Raw genomic sequence first — 12,696 nt, forward strand, 5'->3', positions numbered from 1 at the left:
GTGTACAGGCCAGAAGATCCCATGGTCAAATCCCCTTCTTGAACTGGAATACAAATCAGGGAAGATTTTGTGAAACTAGCAAAAAAAATTCCACTTAAAAAAAGTTTACCTGCTTACAATTTACATTTTTTTTTAAATTTATATATATATCTAATATATAAAGCTGAATGGGTATGTATGTATGTGTGTATGTCCGGGATTGACATCTGCACCGTCGCAGCTACAGCCACAAAATTTTGCACAGTCACGAGTCTGGACCCCGAAAGCGTCATAGGCTATGTTGTGAGGCGAAATTTTAACCCCGCGCGTTCCAATTCCCCAAACAATTTTGCCCCTATCTACATAATGGGGAAAAAGTGAAAGGAAAAGTGTTGGAGGCGTCGCAGCTACAGCCACAAAATTTTGCACAGTCACACGTCTGGACCCCGAGAGCATCATAGGCTATGTTGTGAGGTGAAATTTTAACTCCGCGCTTTCCAATTCACCAAACAATTTTGCCCCTATCTACATAATGGGGAAAAAGTGAAAGGAAAAGTGTTGGAGGAAAATTGACAGCTGCCAGATGTGAACAAGGGGGACTTAAAGAGTGAGAGCGATGGCGCCAAAGAGTATATACCGTAAAGATGCTAAGGTGGGGCCCCGACATGGGACACTCACCACACACGGGGATATGAACACACACACAAAAGGCGCCACAAACTACCACGCATATGCCACCTTTAGCACACATTTCACCACACATACACCAACCTCGCCACATAAAAGTCGAAACACAAAAGTCGCCGCTCAAAACTCGCCACATGCAAAACTAGGCTCACGCAAAACTCGCCACACGTGCAAAACTCACCTCATGGAAAACTCGCCACACACAAAACTTGCACCCGCGGAAAAATTGCTACATGTACAAAAGTTGCAACACATGCAAAAGTTGCCTCACTCAAAACTTGCACATGCTCAAAACGCACCACACATAAAACTCGCCACGCGCAAAACTCGCCATGCGCAAAACTTGCTGCACACAACTTGCTACACTAACCTGTCACATGCAACTCGACACACAAAAAGTTGCTACATGCATGTCGCCACGTGCAACTCAACACACACAACTTGACACATGAAACTCGCCCTAAAACACACACAAGTCTGGTATTATCCTTCAAAAATAAAAATCTGATTTATAAACAGACAAACTACAAGAGCAACAAATGTACCATATAGGAAATACGGCAGCTGTCAGTCACATGACCTGTCTATTATATGTATGTGTGAGCTAATATATACTGCCGGGGGGAGGGCTTCCTGTTGGCTGGGGATTTCTCAGGCTGCCAATTTAGTACTATATACAGGAGAGATGACACACAGGTATATACTATATACATGAGGAGATGACACACAGGTATATACTATATACAGGAGGAGATGACACACAGGTATATACTATATGCAGGAGCAGATGACACACAGGTATATACTATATACAGGAGCAGATGATACACAGGTATATACTATATACAGGAGGAGATGACTTACAGGTATATACTATATACAGGAGCAGATGACACACAGGTATATACTATATACAGGAGGAGATGACTTACAGGTATATACTATATACAGGAGGAGATGACACACGTATATACTTTATACAGGAGGAGAGGACACAGGTATATACTATATACAGGAGGAGATGACAGACAGGTATATACTATATACAGGAGGAGATGACACACACGTATATACTATATACAGGGGAGATGACACACAGGTATATACTATATACAGGAGGAGATGACATACATGTATGTACTATATATAGGAGGAGATGACATCCTGGCATATACTATATACAGGGGAGATGACATACAGGTACATACTATATACAGGGGCGATGACACACAGATATATACTATATACAGGAGGAGATGACACACAGGTATATACTATATACAGGTGGAGATGACACACAGGTATATACTATATACTGGAGGGGATGACACACAGGTATATACTTTATACAGGAGCAGATGATACACAGGTATATACTATATACAGGAGGAGATGACTTACAGGTACATACTATATACAGGAGGAGATGACACACGTATATAGTATATACAGGAGGAGATGACATACAGGTATATACTATATAAAAGAGTAGATGACACATAGGTATAGAGGAGGAGAGGACATACAGCAGGTATATACTATATACAGGGGAGATGACATACAGGTATATACTATATACAGGAGATGACATACAGGTATATACTATATATAGGAGGAGATGACATACAGGTATATAGTATATACAGAAGAGATGACATACAGGTATATAATATATACAGGAGGAGATGACACATGGGTATATACAATATACAGGAGGAGATGACATACAGCAGGTATATACTATTTACAGGGGAGATGGCATACAGGTATATACTATATACAAGAGAAGACATACAGGTGTATACTATATGTAAGGGAGATAACAAACATGTATATACTGAGGTGAAAATGAGGGGTGTGAGGTGAAAATGAAAAGGTGTGAGTACAAAATGAGAGGAGTGAGGGAAAATAGTGGAGTGATCGGAAAATGACAGATGTGAGGTCGAAATGACAAGTGTTAGGGGGGAATAAGAGGAGTGAGGGGGAAAATAAGAGGAGTGAGGGGGAAAATGAGAGGTGTAAGGGAGAAAATGAGAGGTGTAAGGGAGAAAATGAGAGGCATGATGGGAAAATAAGAAACGTGAGGTGCTATAACTAACCACAGATATTTATTATGCCCAGGCAACGCTGGGCTCTTCAGCTAGTAGATATATATATATACATATCTATAATATAACGCTGGGAGCGTCACTCTGTTCGAAGCCTTTATAGACTGCGCAGGCGCAGTCTGGCCCCCACAGAGTGACGCTCCCAGGAGATCGCGGTATGCGTAAGCACTGAACGCATACCGCGATCTCCACCGGAGAGTCAGGGACCGTGGACGCGCCAGGAGGGAGGGTAAGTATAGTCACCTGTCCTCCGTACCAGCGCTGCGTGCGGCTCCGTCTCCGGCTCCTCTGCTGTGACAGAGTCCGGTCACAGGCAGAGGAGCCGGAGTGTGTGTTCAAGAAAATGGCGCCGGAAAGCGCAGACTGCGCAGGCGCCGATTCCTGCTGCCGGAATCGGCGCCTGCGCAGTCCGCGCTTTCCGGCGCCATTTTTTTGAAGACACACTCCGGCTCCACTGCAGGTGTGTCTTCAAGAAAATGGCGCCGGAGAGAGCGGACTGCGCAGGCGCCGATTCCTGCTGCCGGAATCGGCGCCTGCGCAGTCCGTGCTTTCCGGCGCCATTTTCTTGAACACACACCTGCAGTGGAGCCGGACGATAGGTGAGTATGGTACTTTTTTTTTTTATATGGCAGCAGCATACGGGGGCATATAATACAATAGTGGCGCAGGATGGGAGCAGCACATGACAGAACGGGCGCAGGATGGCAGCAGCACATGACAGAACGGGCGCAGGATGGCAGCAGCGCATGACAGAACGGGCGCAGGATGGCAGCAGCACATGACAGAACGGGCGCAGGATGGCAGCAGCGCATGACAGAACGGGCGCAGGATGGCAGCAGCGCATGACAGAACGGGCGCAGGATGGCAGCAGCACATGACAGAACGGGCGCAGGATGGCAGCAGCACATGACAGAACGGGCGCAGGATGGCAGCAGCGCATGACATAACGGGCGCAGGATGGCAGCAGGATGGGAGCAGCACATGACAGAACGGGCGCAGGATGGCAGCAGCACATGACAGAACGGGCGCAGGATGGCAGCAGCACATGATAGAACGGGCGCAGGATGGCAGCAGCACATGACAGAACGGGCGCAGGATGGCAGCAGCGCATGACATAACGGGCGCAGGATGGCAGCAGGATGGGAGCAGCACATGACAGAACGGGCGCAGGATGGCAGCAGCGCATGACATAACGGGCGCAGGATGGCAGCAGGATGGGAGCAGCACATGACAGAACGGGGGCGCAGGATGGGAGCAGCCCATGACAGAACGGGCGCAGGATGGGAGCAGCACATGACAGAACGGGCGCAGGATGGCAGCAGCACATGACAGAACGGGCGCAGGATGGCAGCAGCACATGACAGAACGGGCGCAGGATGGCAGCAGCACATGACAGAACGGGCGCAGGATGGCAGCTGCGCATGACATAACGGGCGCAGGATGGCAGCAGGATGGGAGCAGCACATGACAGAATGGGCGCAGGATGGCAGCAGCGCATGACAGAACGGGGGCGCAGGATGGGAGCAGCACATGACAGAACGGGCGCAGGATGGGAGCAGCGCATGACAGAACGGGGGCGCAGGATGGGAGCAGCACATGACAGAACGGGCGCAGGATGGTAGCAGCGCATGACAGAACGGGCGCAGGATGGCAGCAGCACATGACAGAACGGGCGCAGGATGGCAGCAGCACATGACAGAACGGGCGCAGGATGGCAGCAGCGCATGACATAACGGGCGCAGGATGGCAGCAGGATGGGAGCAGCACATGACAGAACGGGTGCAGGATGGCAGCAGCGCATGACAGAACGGGGGCACAGGATGGGAGCAGCACATGACACAACGGGCGCAGGATGGCAGCAGCACATGACAGAACGGGCGCAGGATGGCAGCAGCACATGACAGAACGGGCGCAGGATGGCAGCAGCACATGACAGAACGGGCGCAGGATGGCAGCAGCACATGACAGAACGGGCGCAGGATGGCAGCTGCGCATGACATAACGGGCGCAGGGTGGGAGCAGCACATGACAGAATGGGCGCAGGATTGCAGCAGCGCATGACAGAACGGGGGCGCAGGATGGGAGCAGCACATGACAGAACGGGCGCAGGATGGCCGCAGCGCATGACAGAATGGGCGCAGGATGGCAGCAGCACATGACAGAACGGGCGCAGGATGGCAGCAGCACATGACAGAACGGGCGCAGGATGGGAGCAGCACATGACAACGGGCGCAGGATGGCAGCAGCGCATGACATAACGGGCGCAGGATGGCAGCAGGATGGGAGCAGCACATGACAGAACGGGCGCAGGATGGCAGCAGCGCATGACAGAACGGGGGCGTAGGATGGGAGCAGCACATGACAGAACGGGCGCAGGATGGCAGCAGCACATGACAGAACGGGCGCAGGATGGCAGCAGCGCATGACATAACGGGCGCAGGATGGCAGCAGGATGGGAGCAGCACATGACAGAACGGGCGCAGGATGGCAGCAGCGCATGACAGAATGGAAGCGCAGGATGGGAGCAGCACATGACAGAACGGGCGCAGGATGGCAGCAGCACATGATGGAGACCATATACCAATATAAATGCTCGCCACCCGGGCGTAGAACGGGTTCAATAGCTAGTACATATATATATATATATATATATATATATATATATAGGTATACACTGCTCAAAAAAATAAAGGGAACACTAACATCCCACCTCCTAGATATCACTGAATGAAATATTGCAGTTGTAAATCTTTATTCATTATATAGTGGAATGCATTGAGAACAGTAAAACCTAAAAATGATCAATGTAAATCACAACTAATATCCTATGGAGGTGTGGAGTTGGAATGATGCTCAAAATCAAAGTCGAAAATAAAATTGCAGGCTGATCCAACTTCAGTGGAAATGCCTCAAAACAAGGAAATGATGCTCAGTAGTGTGTGTGGCCTCCATGTGCCTGTATGACCTCCCTACAATGCCTGGGCATGCTCCTGATGAGGCTGTGGATGGTCTCCTGAGGGATCTCCTCCCAGACCTGGACTAAAGCATCTGCCAACTCATGGGCAGTCTGTGGTGCAACGTGACGTTGGTGGATGAAGCGAGACATGATGTCCCAGATGTGTTCAATCGGATTCAGGTTTGGGGAACAGGCGGGCAGTCCATAGCTTCAATGCCTTCATCTTGCAGGAACTGCTGACATACTCCAGCCACATGAGGTGTGGCATTGTCCTGTATTAGGAGGAACCCAGGGCCAACCGCACCAGCATATGGTCTCACAGGTGACCAGAAAAATGCCCACAGGAAAAATGGCCACAGGAAAATTGCCCACATGGAAAATTGCCCACACGGAAAATTGCCTACATGGAAAATCGCCCACGCGGAAAATAACCTACACGGAAAATTGCCCACACAGAAAATTGCCCACATAGAAAATTGCCCACATGGAAAATTGCCAATTGCAGCATCGCAAAGTTTCAGATCCATGATATTTGAGGTGCAAGCTGAAGAATGCCCACAGAAAATTGCCCACAGGCTGAATTATAGGTTAAATGCTCTGTAGGACAGAGGGATAGTATATGCATATATACATGAGATGCTCTGCAGGGCAGAAGAATAATATATAATTAAAGGTGAGATGCTCTGCAGGACAGAGAATAGCAAAGACCTATAGGTTAAATGCTCTGCAGGACAGGGGGATAGTATGCAGGTATACGTGAGATGCTCTGCAGGGCAGAAGAATAATATAGAATTATAGGTGAGATGCTCTGCAGGACAGAGAATAGCAAAGAGATGTAGGTTAAATGCTCTGCAGGAGAGGGGGATAATATGCAGGTATACGTGAGATGTTCTGCAGGGCAGAAGAATAATATAGAATTATATGTGAGATGCTCTGCAGGACAGAGAATAGCAAAGAGATATAGGTTAAATGCTCTGCAGGACAGGGGGTAGTATATGCATGTATACATGAGATGCTCTGCAGGGCAGAAGAATAATATAGAATTATAGGTGAGATGCTCTGCAGGACAGAGAATAGCAAAGGGATATAGGTTAAATGCACTGCAGGACAGGGGTATAGAAGAATGTCTGCGAAAATTGCCCACATAAAAAACTACCGACAAGTTTATTAAGAACAGTTTATTAAGGAGTTCTAATAACAACAATACCTTAAGCTTATTAAACAATGATTGCACACCTGCAAATAATTAGCTGCCGGGTGATTGTCCTTGACTTCTGTGGGCTCCATTGAACTACAATACATCACAACACAGGCAGCAAATCAATGCAGAATGGATTTCAACAAAGGTCTCTGGGCCAAGTTTACTTCTCCAGGTTCTCCAGGTTCGGTTCACTCATCCCTAGTCCTAGAGTACGGATTCTGTTCTTAGGAGTTGTCATTCCACTGTGCTAACAATAATTCCACTCTCATTGTGGTGTGTTTGGTCCTAGAGACCCTTATTCCACTCTCATTGTGGTGTGTCTGGGCCTAGAGACCCTTATTCCACTCTCACTTTAGTGTGTCTGGGCCTAGAGACCCTTATTCAAATCCACTCTGCATTTCCTTCCATCCCATGCCTGCCTGCACCTGCAGTATATGTGTATGATACATAACTAGGTAGAGTCTGTTCACTCTTACTCCTGGCAGTCATAAGTGGACAGGGAAGGAAGTGCAGGCCCCAGTTTCACGGCCACTGAAATCAATGGGAGAGCGGCGCTGCTATGGCACTTTCGCTCCTCTGACAGATTCTGACAGAATCTCCCCTTTGTGCGGTTTCTTCTGGGCTTCCAGGACCATCTATCTCAGCCAGCAGCACCCTGCTTTTGGTGGGCACCCACTGAGATGATAATGTATTAGATCTGACCTGCAGTCCCATGTAACTCCACAGATAATACAGTGATTCTTTTGTGGTTAATGATAGCAGTGATGACTCCTCTGAATAACACTGCTGCTGGTTCTGTCTGTGCTGCTGTTCTGGGCTGGTGAGAGGAGTAAGGCAGAATCAGTGAGAGATGAGAGCAGACTAGATCTATCTATTGTTGAGAATGACAGACTGCTACAAACCACAGATCTTCAGCATGCTTGCAGTTTTGCACTAGGTCAGCTGTAAATCACAAGTTGATCACACATCATGTGAACATCCTGACCTTTCACCTCATATATCATAGCTCTGATACTTTGTGATGCTGCAATTGGCAATTTTCCATGTGGGCAATTTTCCATGTGGGCAATTTTCCGTATGGGCAATTTTCCGTGTGGGCAATTTTCCATGTGGGCAAATTTCCGATTGGGCAATTTTCCGTGTGGGCAATTTTACATGTGGGCAAATTTCCGTGTGGGGAATTTTCTGTGTGGGGAATTTTCCATGTGGGCAATTTTCCATGTGGGCAATTTTCTGTGTGGGCAATTTTCTGTGTGGGCAATTTTCCATGTGGGCAATTTTCTGTGTGGGCAATTTTCCTGTGGGCATTTTTCCTGAGGGCATTTTTCATGTGGGCAATTTTCCTGTGGGCAATTTTCCTGTGGGTATTTTTCAGGGAACTCTGCACGGTGTTGAGCTGTGAGCACAACCCCCATCTGTCGACGTTGGGCACTCAGACCATCCTCATGGAGTCGGTTTCTAACCATTTGTGCAGACACATGCACATTTGTGGTCTGCTGGAGGTCATTTTGCAGGGCTCTAGCATTGCTCCTTCTGTTTCTCCTTGCACAAAGTCTGAGGTAGCGGTCCTGTTGCTGGGTTGTTGCCCTCCTACGGCCCCCTCCATGTCTCCTGGAGTGCTGGCCTGTCTCCTGGTAGCACCTCCAGCCTCTGGACACTACGCTGACAGAAACAGCAAACCTTCTTGCCATAGCTCGCATTGATGTGCCATCCTGGATGAGCTGCACTACCTGAGCCACTTGTGTGGGTTGTAGAGTCCATCTCATGCTACCACGAGTGTGAAAACACAACCAACATTCAAAAGTGACCAAAACATTAGCCAAAAAGCATTGGTACTGAGATGTGGCCTGTGGTCCCCACATGCAGAACCCCTCCTTTATTGGGTGTGTCTTGATAATTGCCAATAATTTCCATCTGTTGTCTATTCCACTTGCACAACAGCATGTGAAATTGACTGTCAATCAGTGCTGCTTCCTAAGTGGACCGTTTGATTTAACTGAAGTTTGATTGGATTTACTATGTGTATATATATATATATATATATATATATATATATATACAGTATATATGTATGTATATATATATATATATATATACATATATATATATATATAGTAAATCCAAGTAAATCAAACTATATACATATTACTCTAGCAAAAATTAAGAGGCCACCACATCAAAATCCTGACATAGGCAGCCCGATCTTCAGACCTGAACCCCATTGAAAACCTCTGGAATGTAGTCAAGAGGATGATGGATATTCACAAGCCATCAAAAAAGAAGAACTGCTTACATTTTTGCACCAGAAGCAGTGTGAAAGAAAGGTGGAAAGCATGCCAAGACGCATGAAAGCTGTGATTAAAAATCATGGTTATTCCACAAAATATTGATTTCTGAACTCTTCCTGAGTTAAAACATTAGTATTGTTATGTCAAAATGATTATGAACTTGTTTTCTTTGCCTTATTTGAGGCCTGAAAGCACTATTTTTTTTTGTTGTTTTTTTTTTATTTTAACCATTTCTCCTTTTCAGAAAAAAATACAAAATATGTTGCTTGGAACTTCGGAGACATTTTGTCAGAAGTTTATAGAACAAAAGAACAATTTACATTCTACTCAAAAATATACCTATAAAGAGAAAAATCAGACAAACTGAACATTTTGCAGTAGTCTCTTAATTTTTACCAGAGCTGTATATTTCTATGGAGAGGGGAACACAATTTAAAATATTTGTTCGTGAATCTATGGCTGTAATGAAAAAGAGAAATATGTGAAAAATAATCACATATTTGCTATTTTTCTTTAAAAAATTTTTTTACCAATATGCAGAAAACATTTTTTTAAAGCTGATTTGATAAAACCTGAAAATGTGCCTGGTCAGAAATGGTGGATAATTGCCCACTCCTGATCTTGTTAAAGCTCATATTCTCTGTGGGGTTAAAAAAAGGTATGCAGTAACTTAAATCTATAATTTGTTGCCCAGCCTGTGATTATCCTGCAGTTAATTATAGCTACGGGGTTTAGTGGGAACGTCTCAATTAGCACAGTGCTACAATAAGTAAAACCTGTTCATCTAACAGCTTTTCAGATTCTGTCTCCTTGCCAAGATTTGAGGATCTCAGCTGTAACGGAGTGCCATGTTTATATAATTACAACTGCCTGAGCACATCCATTCTTATAATAATAGTCCCCAAAATATTACAAATGGTAGCAATCAGCCAACAAGTCTATACTAGTATACACTTGTATAATTATGGTCAAATTATTTTGTTGCCATCATGCACAAAATTATACTAAATTTACAATTCAAGTAGGGTTAGAGCTTTGCTCTGTAATACCATGCCCCGCCACTTGGTTCGCTGTTTTATAATCTAGTTATAAAATTAAACACCATCTTGTTTTAGAAACATCTTGTGATTTTCAAAATAATAATTCTCAAAATGTAGTGACATATTGTACAAAGCTGCAAATGCATAAACGTTAAAATGTAAAATAGCCAATAAAAGTATGTAAAGTGTCATCATCATATATTCATTCAATTACCTGAATTCGATAGTGGAAGCTTCTCAGAGGTTTCTATGTTAGAGCGGAGAGCCTCAGGTAATGTAAATTAAGCAGATCTACAAGGTGTATATATAAGGCGAAAAGCGGGAAGACTTCCTGTTTGACCTTTTTTGCAATCAAACTTACAAGAACATTGTTGTAACATAAAATTATGTAACACGAGTTGCATGTTACATTACAGCTACGGGTTTCCGAGAATGTAAGACTACATGTAAACATCAGTTGTTAAGAATGTCATAGTTCGAGCATACCCTGTCCAATTTCCTGAAATAATACAAATTATTGTCGATCTATTGTTTGCAAACTTGAGATCAGTATGTGCAGCTCAATGTTATTTTCTACAGCTTCAATGTAATCTATATACTATAATATATTGATGAAGGATATCTATGAAGGATACAATATACTGTTGAAGGATATGAGGTACGACAAAGAAGACCCAAGACAACATACTCAGAATGGAGGTAAGAAAATTTTTAAAACAATCCACAGAGAGGAGATTGGAGCAAAACAAAATCCTCTAAACTGCATGCTCGCAAACGCCAGAAGCCTGACAAACAAGATGGAAGAACTAGAAGCAGAAATATCTACAGGTAACTATGACATATTGGGAATTGCTGAGACATGGTTAGATGAAAGCTATGACTGGGCAGTTAACTTACAGGGTTACGGTCTGTTTAGAAAGGATCGTAAAAATCGGAGAGGAGGTGGGGTTTGTCTCTATGTAAAGTCTTGTCTAAAGTCCACTTTAAGGGAGGATATTAGCGAAGGGAATGAGGATGTCGAGTCCATATGGGTCAAAATACATGGAGGGAAAAATAGTAACAAAATGCTCATTGGGCTCTGTTACAAACCCCTAAATATAACGGAAATCAGGGAAAGTCTACTTCTAAAGCAGATAGATGAAGCTGCAACCCATAATGAGGTTCTTGTTATGGGGGACTTTAACTACCTGGATATTAACTGGAAGCAGAGAAATGTGAAACCCATAAAGGCAACAGGTTTCTGCTAATAACCAAGAAAAATTATCTTTCACAATTGGTGCAGAATCCAACCAGAGGAGCAGCACTTTTAGACCTAATACTATCTAATAGACCTGACAGAATAACAAATCTGCAGGTGGTCGGGCATCTAGGAAATAGCGACCACAATATTGTACAGTTTCACCTGTCTTTCACTAGGGGGACTTGTCAGGAAGTCACAAAAACACTGAACTTTAGGAAGGCAAACTTTGACCAGCTTAGCGATGCCCACAATCTGGTTGACTGGGACAATATCCTCAGAAATAAGAATACAGATATTAAATGGGAAATGCTTAAGAACATCCTAAATAGGCAGTGTAAGCGGTTTATACCTTGTGGGAATAAAAGGACAAGAAATAGGAAAAAAACAATGTGGCTAAACAAAGAAGTAAGAGGGGCAATTATCAGTAAAAAGAAAGCATTTAAACTACTAAAGCAGGATGGCACCATTGAAGCTCTAAAAAACTATAGGGTGAAAAATACTGTATCTAAAAAACTAATTAAAGCTGCCCAAAAGGAAACAGAGAAGCACATTGCTAAGGAGAGTAAAACAAATACCAAACTGTTCTTGAACTATATCAATAGTAAAAGAATCAAAGTGAAAGTGTAGGCCCCTTAAAATATTGTGAGGAAAGAATGGTTGTAGATGATGAGTAGCGATGAGCGAGTATACTCGTTGCTCGGGTTTGGTGGTCTCCAAGTATTTATAACTGCTCGGAGATTTAATTTTCATCGCCACAGCTGAATGATTTACAGCTATGAGCCAGGCTGAGTACATGTGGGGGTTGCCTGGTTGATAGAGGATCCCCACATGTAATCAAGCTGTCTAGTAGCCGCAAATCATCTAGCACCTGCAAGAAAACTAAATCTCCAAGCAGTCACAAATACTCGGAGACCACCCGAGTGTGCTCTGGAAAACTCGAGCAATGAGTATACTTGCTCATCACTAATGATGAAGCAAAAGCTAATATATTAAACACCTTCTTCTCCACTGTAAAAACAGTGGAAAATTAGATGCTATATGAACTGCTGAGAGACAAAGAAAACCCTGTATTAAGGGTCACCAATCTAACCCAAGAAGAGGTGCGAAACTGGCTAAATAAGATTAAAATAGATAAATCTCTGGGTCCGGATGGCATATGTGGCACCCCAGGAGTTCAGGTACCACATCGTTATTGCC

At 44.6% G+C, this 12,696-nt stretch overlaps 1 protein-coding gene across 1 annotated transcript in view; it reads right to left on the bottom strand.

Annotated features, from left to right (window-relative positions):
• The window catches only part of LOC138638772 (cysteine-rich venom protein-like), a 66,092-nt gene extending 55,506 nt beyond the window's left edge, over positions 1–10,586 (bottom strand). Inside the window, exon 1 of the mRNA XM_069728344.1 lies at positions 10,474–10,586. The gene's annotated coding sequence lies outside the window, so the exon portion shown is untranslated. The remainder of the gene's footprint in view (positions 1–10,473) is intronic.
• Between the last annotated feature and the right edge of the window lie 2,110 nt (positions 10,587–12,696).

Source organism: Ranitomeya imitator, chromosome 5, assembly GCF_032444005.1.
Source record: "Ranitomeya imitator isolate aRanImi1 chromosome 5, aRanImi1.pri, whole genome shotgun sequence".
Lineage (NCBI taxonomy): Eukaryota > Metazoa > Chordata > Amphibia > Anura > Dendrobatidae > Ranitomeya > Ranitomeya imitator.